The sequence below is a fragment of the Ischnura elegans genome, chromosome 5, assembly GCF_921293095.1.
Source record: "Ischnura elegans chromosome 5, ioIscEleg1.1, whole genome shotgun sequence".
Classification (NCBI taxonomy): Eukaryota; Metazoa; Arthropoda; class Insecta; order Odonata; family Coenagrionidae; genus Ischnura; species Ischnura elegans.
The window spans coordinates 61,857,160-61,869,427 of NC_060250.1; the positions used below are offsets into that span (position 1 = coordinate 61,857,160).

Genomic DNA, 12,268 nt, shown 5'->3' on the forward strand with positions numbered 1-12,268 from the left:
GTATGCGAGTCGTTTCAAAGGAAACAGAGTAAATAATGTAATTAACTGAATAGAATATTTGATTGAGAGTAAGAAAACCGAGCCGTTTTCTTTCACCTCAATGCTATACATGTCTGTTGAACGGAATATTTACCAATTATCGTATAATAAGAGTGAAGAGCTTATTTTGTAATCAACGGGATTAATAATCCATCCCCAGTCGTGTAAATGATACTGATAGATGTTACATAGGCGCACAAATAATTAACTAATGGATACACAATTTCTTGTTATTGACAAGCTGCGTTAGAAATTAAATGTATTAAAGCCATTGTAGAGGTTGAGCACGCTGTGTTTGCTGAAATTTTAGGCCCGTACGAGGTAATATGACACTTGGTAGGACTCATTGACATATGCCTCCAGCCGCCTGTACAGGTGGGGGTGCTGTGCTGGGGGTGCGCGCACGAAATTTCGTATAGAATTTTGGAAAGTCCTCTATTGGCCGGAGGAAATAGGAATTCATATACCTATCCATTCGGCAAAACATCTTTTCTCAAGAAACGATAAAAATATATAAAAAAGATTCAAAATTTCAACGGCGATACTGGCTTTAATCTAATAAATACTTGCATACATTTAATTAATTGCATAATAAACATAAAGAAAGTACATAAAGAACTTCAAAAGACCATCAGCCATAATTGTTGTTCTTGATAAAAGCTCAATTCGGTTCAGTGGGAATTGGACATTCAGACAGCAACACGTGTTGAGAATGGATGACAAGTCCTTTACCAAAACATCGGCATAAACGACTTAATTAACTTGGTGTAGAGCACGTGAAGAAATCCTGAAAATCTCTCTTGACTTATTGTTCTGTCGGACCTGGAAATATATTGAGGTTCTAATATGATGTTCTCCTTGATGTTCTGAGAGATATGTATTCTGAATTGCCAAGCAAAGTCCTGAGCCTGAGATAATAAATTCAATCCAGCAGTTACGTAAAGCAACTGCTGAAGTGTTGTTCTACGTTAAGTGAAGACCTTGTTAAAGCCAGTATCTCTCAAACGATAGATTTTCTGAAGTTTCTACGTAGGTGATTTCCTCGGTTCCGTGTGTTAGAATAATTGTGACATTACTCCAAGATGTTTTCAATTTTAATAAATTTGAAAAGTGTTGACCATTTCCAGCAATTTTTACGATAGAAAGATTACGATTTCAAGGCAATGAATTTGCATTTTTCGCAGTGTCTTGGTAATGTTATGACGGAGTCGAAAAAAATTAAGAATTTATTTAATTAGCACCGCATGCAAAATGAGTATATTTTTACCCAAAAGAAAATAATTTCTCGACTAATGATTTTAGCCTTCGATTTAAATATGACCCTAAATACATAAATATTCAAAGTTACATGAAGTTATTTTTTTTCTACATCCTTCATGAAATTTGGAACTTATTTCTAGCTTTGAGCTTTTTCATGATATTTTCCTGATGACAGGGGTGTATAAAACATACATTGTTCATATTTCGTAGCACTTGACAGTTATTTGCTGCCGGTGACGGCTGCTCCGTAACTATTTTTGAATATTTTTATGCGGATGGCTCTTCAGCAGAAGTTATTGTAACTCCCAGATATTTCACTTCGTCTGTCGCCTTATCTTATAACCACCCTCAATATACATATGGGGATAACTAGACGCTCTTCGCAAGAAAGTCGTTGGCCCCATCAGGTGGTTTTTGAGCTTTTATTTACGAGAAAAATATTGATTGTTTGAGGCGTAACTTTGTGAAAACGATTCATTAGGTATTAAAATTAAAAAGAAGAACTTTGTGCTTTCATATGAATATTTGATCACAAATTTACGACCATTGGTTTCAACGTTAAACGTCATCATCAGGTGAACTCTACAGAGGTCCATCACATCCTTTTAAGAGAAAAATATTTTTTGGAACATTACAATTAAGATTGTTACCGATACTTTTTGGACAAAAAATCGTAATAAATGATTATGAAGCGTGTACAAAGATTTGAACAGCAATCTTTAATGATTACAATACTGTTCCTGCCATTCCACATTGATAATTAAAGTAAAAAGCGGGCTCGTCCGGGAATTGAACCCGGGACCTCTCGCACCCGAAGCGAGAATCATACCCCTAGACCAACGAGCCGATGTGTGATGTAGGACTGTTATTCAAGAATAATACTGTTTTTATCTCACAGGTTTGGGTGAAAGCGAAAGAATTTTCGACTCTCAGAGCTTGCCATTCGCTTTCGAAATCCGTACAGAAACTCATGTTGCGACTCAGAAAAGCCCGAGGCTATCGTACTCTCTCGAATGTAGTAGCTGGATCAGACGCCCACCAATAGATTATCCCAAAATATCTCATTCAGATGGGTGCTGAGGAGTTTTACCCGAAGGTTCAGGTTGTGACCTTATGGTGAATATTTTCAAGAGCGCCCGCAGTGGATGTGCAGTAACCAAACACTGAGGTTAGCATTGTGAACCAATAATCAATTCAGTATTAGAAAAGGAGGAAGATAAAAAAATAAACTTATAAACAAATTTCATTAAAATGCTAAAATGTTTTCTTTGTCGTAAATCATTTTTCAATCGAAATAAGTAGCATGAAAACAAACTTAGTCATTCAACCAAACCCATCGATCGGTGATCTCGTATTTTGACATTTACTTCTTGATTGTATGTGCAGTAACCAAAAACCGTTCTTGTTTGTATTTAATCTGAGGCTGTACTTCACCTGACCGCGAAGTCAGTGCCAATAAATCGTCACCCATGGTATACATACTTCCCGGAAATGGAAATTAAATTCAAGGCCACCGTAACAGCATTTTATTCCCTCGGAGTAGAAAAATAAGTGGAAAATACGCACTTTGGTACACTGAGAGATAGTTAAAACTTTTTGGGTAGGGTCACTTAATTGAAGAATGATCCACTTATAAAGATCACGCGAGAGTAAGTAAAATATTCTGTTTGCGTATTCATAAGAGAAATATTTTGTTCTAGTTCTTCCTTTTCCGTTCTTGCCATCTATCTTTCCGTCAACGATTGCCTTCATCAGTCCATCAGGTCTCAAGATGTGGCTGATAATCGTTCCGTCTTATGGCTAAGTTTTTTTTACGAGGCTTCTCTTCTTTATTTATCTTCTCTTGACTTTCTCACTACTTACTTAGACCTATTTGATACCAACCATCCTTCTTACGCACCACCGTTCGAAGTCCTCTGCTATTGATTTTTCCGTGGCTGTCATTATCCATGCCTCGCTTTCGTTGAGAAGCATACTCCAAATACAAGATCTGTTGAATTATTTACTTACTCCTATGTTGAAATTTACCGCTGTAAGAAGATCTTTTTATTGGTGAAATGCTCTGTTCTGCACCTGGGCTAATCTGCAAGTAATTTATTTTTCTTTCTCCTACCTCTAGTTATTCGTTTTCCAAAATTACAAAGGTCATCCACCATATCATATACCATTTTATTTTTCCCTATTTTAATGTTAGTGTTAAGAGCACTTAATTTTCCAGAATTTGGTAATTATATGCAGATATTTTATGAAGTTCTTCTTCTTCTACAATACCGCTAATTTAATGTTTTATGCCTCTTATGTAGGCTTCTACGACTCTACCGCTACAATTTCTGAGTTTAGATAGCATATTTTTCAAAACTTCAGAGGATTGCCTTCGCGTACCCTTATCCGAGTAGGGATAACATTTTTTTCGTCGAATCACATCTAAGAAGCAATGATTGGTGTCATTTTACGATGCTCCACTCCGGAATTGGTGAGATATTTTCGCTCCTGCATCTTTCCACATGATTAAATGGTAGACGTATGTAGTTTGGTTGTCGAACTAATTACGCGACAAATAAAAAGCTAGGGGATCGGGTTGGTGTGGTGGCAAGAGCGTTGGCTTCCCACCCCGCGGGCTCGGATTCAAATCCCGATCTGTCTGCTCGATCCCTGCTTGAATGTTTTGTGGAGTACATTTCAAGCACAAAACTCCGTCCGTCGGATGGGACGTTGAGCCGTGGTCCCCTTGGCTCCTTTCATTAAGAGCAGGCTAATGCCGGGTTTGTCTCCACCCTTCCTTACCTACCCTTGCCTCATGGCGCAAATGACCTAAGCTGTCGGTCGCCTACTTCAAAATACCATACCAAGAAAAAGCGTCGGCATCGTGATAGTGAAAATTTATAAGAGTGGAGTTTCGAAATTATGGTAGACGTTTGGTGAGTGCTAAGCTGAGAATGGACGCTTGGCAGATAATGTAATGAATACTACGGCCATTGAGTTAGTGGTGCACAGTTGAACATAGTATGCGGTTCAGGGCAGTCAATGGTTGGGTTAAGCGGGGTTTTAATGGAATTTTTAATCAGTTGTTAGCCCGTGGTTATGGGGATTTGAAATGGAAGGGAAATGAAAAGGGACATAAGGGATTATGGCAAAATGGATTGGATCACAAAAACGTAGCAGATGTAACGAGAACGCTTCTGGATCCCAGGAGGATGTTTTGCGGTGGATGAGTTATTGTTTGCCGACTAAATGAGATTGCGAGGGATTCAAACAAGGCATAATGGTCTTTATTCCGGATTCGAAAATTATCAGGGATCGTTCGCAATAACCTGTACGACCTTCATTCATGTTCATTCAATTTGTATTCCAGTCCGCCAAGCCCTTTCTTCTTCTTACCTCCACATTTTGCGTCGTCTGTGCAAGAAATGTTCCTCGTAATATTTACAATGACGTTTTTACGTTTTTACCGCTGACGGATTTCTGATGCAATTTAAAAAAAGTAATAGCGTGGTATAATAATTGAGGTGTTGTCGCAAAATTTCGATTTAAACGAGGCACCAAATGAAAAATATATCGCATTATGTACATATTAATAATTCCTGAAATCCTTCGGTAATCAGTATGCTACGTAACACTATGGAAAATGATCGGGTAAACATATTTATAAGTAGAGTTTTTCCTTCTTTTACGTCTTCTTTATCTCTCATGTTTACGTTTTTCACCCCTTTTGTGAAGGCATGGATTAATCTCCTTCAATATTTTAGGTGAGGTGGCATTGCCTCGAACCATGCAATCGGCGCTATTTATGCGATACTTATTTATTATTTATAGTTCATTTGTTCCGTCTTGTCTGTCATAATTATCATATTTTAATTTTATGGCAATTAATTTTCAAAGAGTACTTTTCAAACATTACGGAACAATATCATATAAAAAAGAAATAATAACCACTTTAATGGTATTCACATTTTTATTTTGAGTTTTAATGAAGGAAATATTTTATTAACAAGATGGTTTACTCTGGATGGTTTTTAACAGTCAAAACATCCCTGAAAAATAATCACTGCTGGTATGCTCTATCATACAGTATTAAGAACTGTCCTTTGCCTATTCACTACCTTAATATGGATTATTTAATGTAGTATTTAATTTGTGACGACACCATTTATCTCGTCAATGGGGTATTTTATTTCCATTTGTGGCCTTGATTTCGGTTTTAGAGACACGTTTGGCAAAATTATCGTCTGATATCAACCTCTGCATTCATATTTGTCCTTGTGAATAGGATAATGTTTTTTTAGTTCACCGTGCGTTCCGATCAATGAGTGAATGTGTTGCTTCGTCCCTAAATCTGTTCTAGCAAAGCGACCCATACGATTCGTCCCGTAGCCTTTTTCGTCCTTCAATCGGTTCGTGCATGAGATAATCGTTAAATGCTGGCTACCGACAAAGATCGGGATCCATACAGATTTTGTGTACGCTTCTCTACTCTCGGAAGCTGATCCTCCGCTGCCATAACGACCGCCAATGAGTAGCTAGCGGTCAAAGGTCCCAGAAATGATGTTTCTCATGGCGACGTTCATGCACTTTCACTTTCGCATGTACCATTGTTTTATTTCTGCATCACCGTTCATTGTGCATGATCAACCGCGGCTCTCACCCTTGATTTGCCGTATTGGTTGATTTGTGGATGAATAATGGAATGGTTTGAATTTATAGGATCTCCATGAATATTTTTCATGGTTATATGCACTCCCACGCAAGGTATTAAATGGGAAGCCCTTCTCAACTCTGTTAATGAAAATAACTAGTTTTTATCCTAGGACACAATATAAAAAATTGCTCCAAAAAACTGAATTCGAAGTAAAATAATGCAATTGATAGCTGAATAATTAAATATCACAAAATATTTCGCTATACGGTAAATTTCAAATTGAATTGAAAAATAAGAATTAAAGTTTTAAAATTGTAATTGTACCTCTAATAAAATGTTACAAAATTATAATACCATACGTAAAGATATAACCATTTCTTTTAACATTCTTGAGTATCCAGCCTTTAAAAAGTAGGTCTTTGCTTTCACCCATGGAAGGATAGTAAAATTATTGTGAGTGGAGTGCAAGATTGAGCAATTTCTGAATTTAGGTTGAGGGCGAAATGAGAAAGAAATGAAAGGGACGCAGAAGTAAAGCAGTTTTCATTTCAGTCGTGAGAAGCCGTGTATTCGCTAAAATGCGATACGGAGAAGGGTCCACACCCAATGCCTTTCAGCCCAACTGCTCCTATCACTTTCCACTTTTTTTTGTCTTATCATAATCTTTCGACCCCGTTCGTCATTCGATAGGGGCTGCGACATATCGTAGTCTCACACAATGGGACTCCGAAGACGCCGTTGGTGTCACACATTCGGAGAAAGGCAACTGTTTACTTGGTTAAATACCCCACGCAGACATGTCAAGAAACCGTCTTCTACTCACACATGTATAGTTGGGTGCGATCTTTCGTTCTCCATTGTTCGCGCTCATGTCTCCAACAGCCAGCACGTGCAGAGAACGGCTGTGGAGCAAAATTCAATTATGACGGGAACGGAGAGAAAAATGGAAACAAGAACGAAGCGAAAAAAAATATTCGGCGACATTTCTTGCCCCTCCGATTCCTCTCAGATCTGCGACTCAAGGAAAATATTCGTTCTCAAGAATGAGAATTCGAAATTCCTTCAAAAAAATGTCTCTCTTCCCCTTCACAACAGGGGGTTGGAAATGTAAACCAATTCCCTGATACAAGGTTCTCATTCACGTGGATAGTTTTGCAAATCACGTAGACATTAAAATAAAATACACCTACCAAGATTTCAGAGAATTAGCATCAACTACAGCAGCTCATAAAAGAGCATAACCTTAAAATACTTAAATAATTGTCGTATGGATGATATTTAAAAGCATTTTAAAAGTTTTCTTAGGCACAAATTTGAAATGAAAACTCACTAACTTAAGGGAAAACATGCTTCAATTTGAATGGTGCTCAGTAGCAATAGTAGGATCGTAGAGCGTCGATTATCCGAAAGTTGGTCATCCGAAACGTCGGTTAAACGAAAGCCGAACGAAAGCTAAGTCAATAAACCAAAATTGTACGTACTGTATGTTCAATCCATACTTTATGTGTTACCTAAACATAATGTTTTGTACTTTCGCCTGTTATTAAAAGGGGGTGTGTGCCTATAGACCAAAAAGTTTTTTTTGGTCCACCACCCATTACCCTACCCTCAACAAAGAACTGAACGTTGTTTCCAGTAATCCAGTAATATTCGGTAATCTGAACACCCAAATAATTGTATGAAATCAATTCCAAAAATCGAAATATTTGGCAAAAAATGCTTCAATTTGAATGATGTTTGAGACAGCATACCTTGGTGGAAATAATAGTACATATATTCGATTCCTCTCTGATCTACGACTCGAGGAAAACCTTCGTTCTCAAGAATAGGAATTCGAACTTCCATCATAAAAACGGAGATTCTCCGTTCCCCTTTTCTTCCTTCCATTTGGGTCTACAAAAAAGTCATGACAACCCATCCCCAATTTATCCCCCACTCCCTCATAGAATCGCGAAATTGTAACCCTCCCCTTTCACCCCCCCTCTTCAGACCTCACCTCCACAATTGGAGAAGTACGCTATGTCCTTGACACGGTTCCTCTCACCGATTTTCCAGGAAACCGGCCAGATTCCCACGCTCTTATTAATTTTTTCCCGGAAAATGAGTTACAAAGCTCTGTTCGCTCAATCGTATCTCTTTAAAAAAATATTTTCTATTGAGAGCATCGAAGTGAAATGAAGCGTGAATTGTTTTCAGCGTTAAATTTGAAATAAGTATCGAAAATTGTAATATGTCAGAGCGTTGGAAAGAGGAATAATTATTGATGTCAAACTCAGAGCAGCTCATTAATATCAAGTAGCTGGGCGAAGAGTAAACAGATCGTCTAATATAGGAATTTATTTTCTTAAACGCATTCAAAATGAATAAATTACCTTAACATTTCGTTTTACAAAGAGAATAATCCAAAATTCCGCGATAAAAAATTATATAATAGCCTAATTGAGAGTTAACTATAGTTGAAATAAATGAGTGCCAAAATATAGGGATAATTATCTTGAATCTCGACGTCCCATCTACCTATCTGAGGGGCCGCTACTTCATGTCACACCTTGGTTTGTCATCCCCATTCAGATCGTAGATGTTGATGATTGTATTTTCCTGCAAGCTTTAATTATGCCTAGTTGGTTGGTCGAAATCTGGTTAGGATGCAAATGGATACAATAAAAATACCTTTGTATGAGCTCTGTCTATTCTTACCATCAGTGACTAGTATTGCGCCACCTGTATTTTGTTAGCCACTCCCGGACTGCACTAAATTAAATTGTTTTCAAAAGGCCGTCTAATGGCTGTTTATTATCTTCTCTCTAGAGATATTAGGAATATACTAAAGGATTGAAATAAATTCATTTTCCATGGTAAAATATTCTAGATAATATTTTAACCAATTTTATTAGATAGTTTTATTAGATATTAGAATGACATAATAAATATTTTTCTAAGTTTAATGTGGAAGATGCTTATTATATTTATTATTTCATTCCGTGCTGTATTGACTTCGAAATTAAATGTCCGCCGGCAATCTTTTAACGGCAGAATGAGTTTTATTTGGGTAGTTTTAATGATTAAAATTATTTTCTTCATTTTAGATATGAATTGGAACATGGAAAATTTAATTGTAAATTATAAATTCAGCGATAGAATGATTTGAGATTAATAGCACCCTAGTGGGAGCTTTAAGTTCCCAATGTAACACCACCATTACATGAAGGCATTTTTTATTCATTTGCATGAGAAACGATAGATTTTAAATGAAAAATTATTGTTTACTTGATTTCATAAGTTATAAGTCAAATGTTTGTATGAAAAGAGTTTCAGCATACGATAATCGATTGCATTAGAATAAATATTTTCAAAGTTATCGTGTTGTGTGAGCATATTATACTTAATAATGTTATTTAGCGTTGGTATCGAATGAGAATGTTTATTGGTATAGGAATTAAATTATAAGAAACTTTATTTGTTGTAATGGTGATAAAGAACTTGAATGTAAACGTCGACTTATATACCAAATAAAAGAAAAATTTGTTTATTAAGAGTCCTATGTTGGGCGCCTACATTATTCACTGAACAAAGATTTCGCTACAAAAATCTTATATTTATTTAGGATTACATAATTTATGTATACGGGAAATTTCAATTTCTGACTAAACCAGCTCTCTCACCCCTGCAGATTGCTTTAGTGAAGAGCATTAGGAACGTGGATCATTGAATATTATATTCCATTCGTTTTGAGTGGCTGTGAGTGGCCAGAAGGAAATTCATCTTAAGCCAATCAAGGTGTTCATTTTCGCCATTTTAAGTCTCCTGCCGTCTTTCGAAATACGAGTTTCCTCAACTCTTACTCCCACCTATCCCATCGTTGAATATCGAATTTGTTCATCCTTTTGTCGACACTTATATTCTTCCCATGAATTCGTGGGCGGTGTTCGTTAAGGCAGCCAAAATAACATCGTAAAAGTAGGGATTTTAGATGGGCAATGGTGTATTTGCTGCGGAATTTATTCATTATTTTATATGCTTTGACGCTTACAGTTAAATTATTGTTACTAAAGTATGTATCGAATAAGCAATGCATGTAAAAAAGAACATAGGCCATCCGATTCATTTTTTTTCCTTCTTCTATGCATTTATCTCGTATTTTTTCTGAAACCTATGGTATTATAAATGCTCTAATACCTCTATTTCTCTGGTTTTAGTGTGGTTTACCTTCTCACTCAAAGGTGTCTGTGTATTTTTTTCTCTTGTTGCAATAAAAAATGTGAAATTGTAAAGATTGAAAACCTTGAGTTGGTAAAAATAAATGACTTTGGGGGATAGTTAAGATCTTCGAAAGGTTTTAGTAGTTTTTTAATGTTAGCATATTAGAATGTTGTTATTGTATACCTTAGTATCATAGTAAATATCTTTTTCAATGAAATTTAAGATACTCGATTCATTTATAGAGATTTTACATTACTACGATCATATATTCCTCTTGATGAAGAGGAAAGATTTATTGCATCGCGCTCGGAAATTAATTAAAATGCTCGTTAATTACTTTATATACTTAATGCGAGATGAGCTCTTCTGTAGGGGTTCGATTTGCGCATTGTGTCTCGTGAAGGGCACAGTGGCCAGTTCCGGAGTCCTAAAAGAGACGTCTTTAAATGAAGAAAAATATGCTGACTGCTGAAGTAGGCACTTCATTCACCTCAAATTATAGTTTTAGAGCTATGGTATTTCGTAAAGAGAATTTATCTCTTCGAAGTAAACTTCCTACAATGGGTTGTCTATCAGATTTTTAATATTCGTTCGAAGAAAGTGATAATTTGAACACTATTGTTATTTTACATGACATTTATATAATTCAGTGACTTTAAATGTATTTTTATTATTTTTTAAAATGTGTGGTGGCCTGATTTGTATAGTGCTTGGCTACTGAGAGAATAGTTTAGCGTTCATTCCGAGTATCATAAGTGGTAGCTTAGTCAAATTAACCTAGTTATTAGCGATATTTGCTGCGGATTTTATTAATGTAGTTTAATCTTCTTATTGCAAGCTTATATTGTTTGCTCAGAAAATGTGGTAAGACAACTATTTCCTATCCATCTTTCTGTATTCCAAACATTTAAAGGGAGACTAGACAATATCATCCAAGGGACTCGAAGTAATCACATACTTCCCATGTAGTCCAGCCTCACTTTTTTAAATTCATATAAATGTGTCATATATTATTAGTCGTATTATATAGGTTTGTGTGCTTGAAACTAATATTCCACTCTTTCTTGTGGAATACCTCTCACTTATAGATAGTATTCACTCATGATTTCTAGACTAACTCATATCATCATTTTTGCGTAGAATTGGAAAAAATATCCGATAAACACTTCTCCTTGTTGATGCAAATCGGAGAAAATGCGTACATCGGTAGAGCACATGAAATATATATTCAAACGTTTTTCGGGTTTCCGCGCGGGTAAGGTATTCTAAGACGTTTCGGGTTCCGGCTCGTCACCCAATCTCAAGGCTACTGAATGTTCAATATTTGAAGTGACCGTTGAAGCTCAGCATCAGGAGGGGCGGGATTGGTCGAGTCCCGATTGTTATCGCGGGGAACCGTGGACAAGCGTAGACCCGAAGCGTCGCCGCTCTTCGAATATCTTACCCGCGCGGAAACCCGAGAAAAGTTTAAATATTTTGTTCGCCGGAAAATTGTAAAATCATGCTCATGAAATATGTATAAAAAACAGGAAATCCATCGGTTATGCTAAAAACTCCTTAATTATTAAAATTCAGGGGGTTAATGAATTATTATTAGCGAATTAAAAAAGTTTTCCTTAAAATTTCTATGGATGGTCGTGGAAAAGGTTTGGATTGTAAAAAGACTTCTACTCCTATATCTGAACTGTGTTTTCCATGAAGTTAGCTCTTGGATGTATTAGCTAGTTGCATAGTCATAACATCAACCTATTCCCAGAGGTGCTCAGGTCAGAAAAGAGGCACTGACCCAATATTCCAGTAGCTTGTTTGGTATACATCCAATATGCAAATGGCCTCCCCGTGTTTGTAAGGAATTTAACCGTTAAAGGCAGATAACAAGCTGGGTCACTGCTGAAATTTTGGACCTTGACCCACTTTCGGGCGTAATGTTATCTGAAATCTTTAATATATTCCTCACATGAGTTTGCGCTGTGCATATTTAAGAAAAAGTTGTAGTTAGATAAACAAACAGAATGTTTATAATTTATGGATTGTCCTTAGATAACCGTCAAATTATCAGTTTTTTAAATATATATTTTATTATTTACCGATGCGCGCTTTTTCTCTGATTTTAGTTAAATAAAAGGAGCAGGA

The 12,268-nt window shown here is 36.3% G+C and overlaps 1 non-coding gene across 1 annotated transcript; it reads right to left on the reverse strand.

Moving 5' to 3' along the window:
- Window positions 1-2,073: 2,073 nt before the first annotated feature.
- On the reverse strand, window positions 2,074-2,145 carry Trnap-cgg. The gene has a single exon. It is a non-coding gene; the product is annotated as a tRNA-Pro (tRNA).
- Window positions 2,146-12,268: the final 10,123 nt, after the last annotated feature.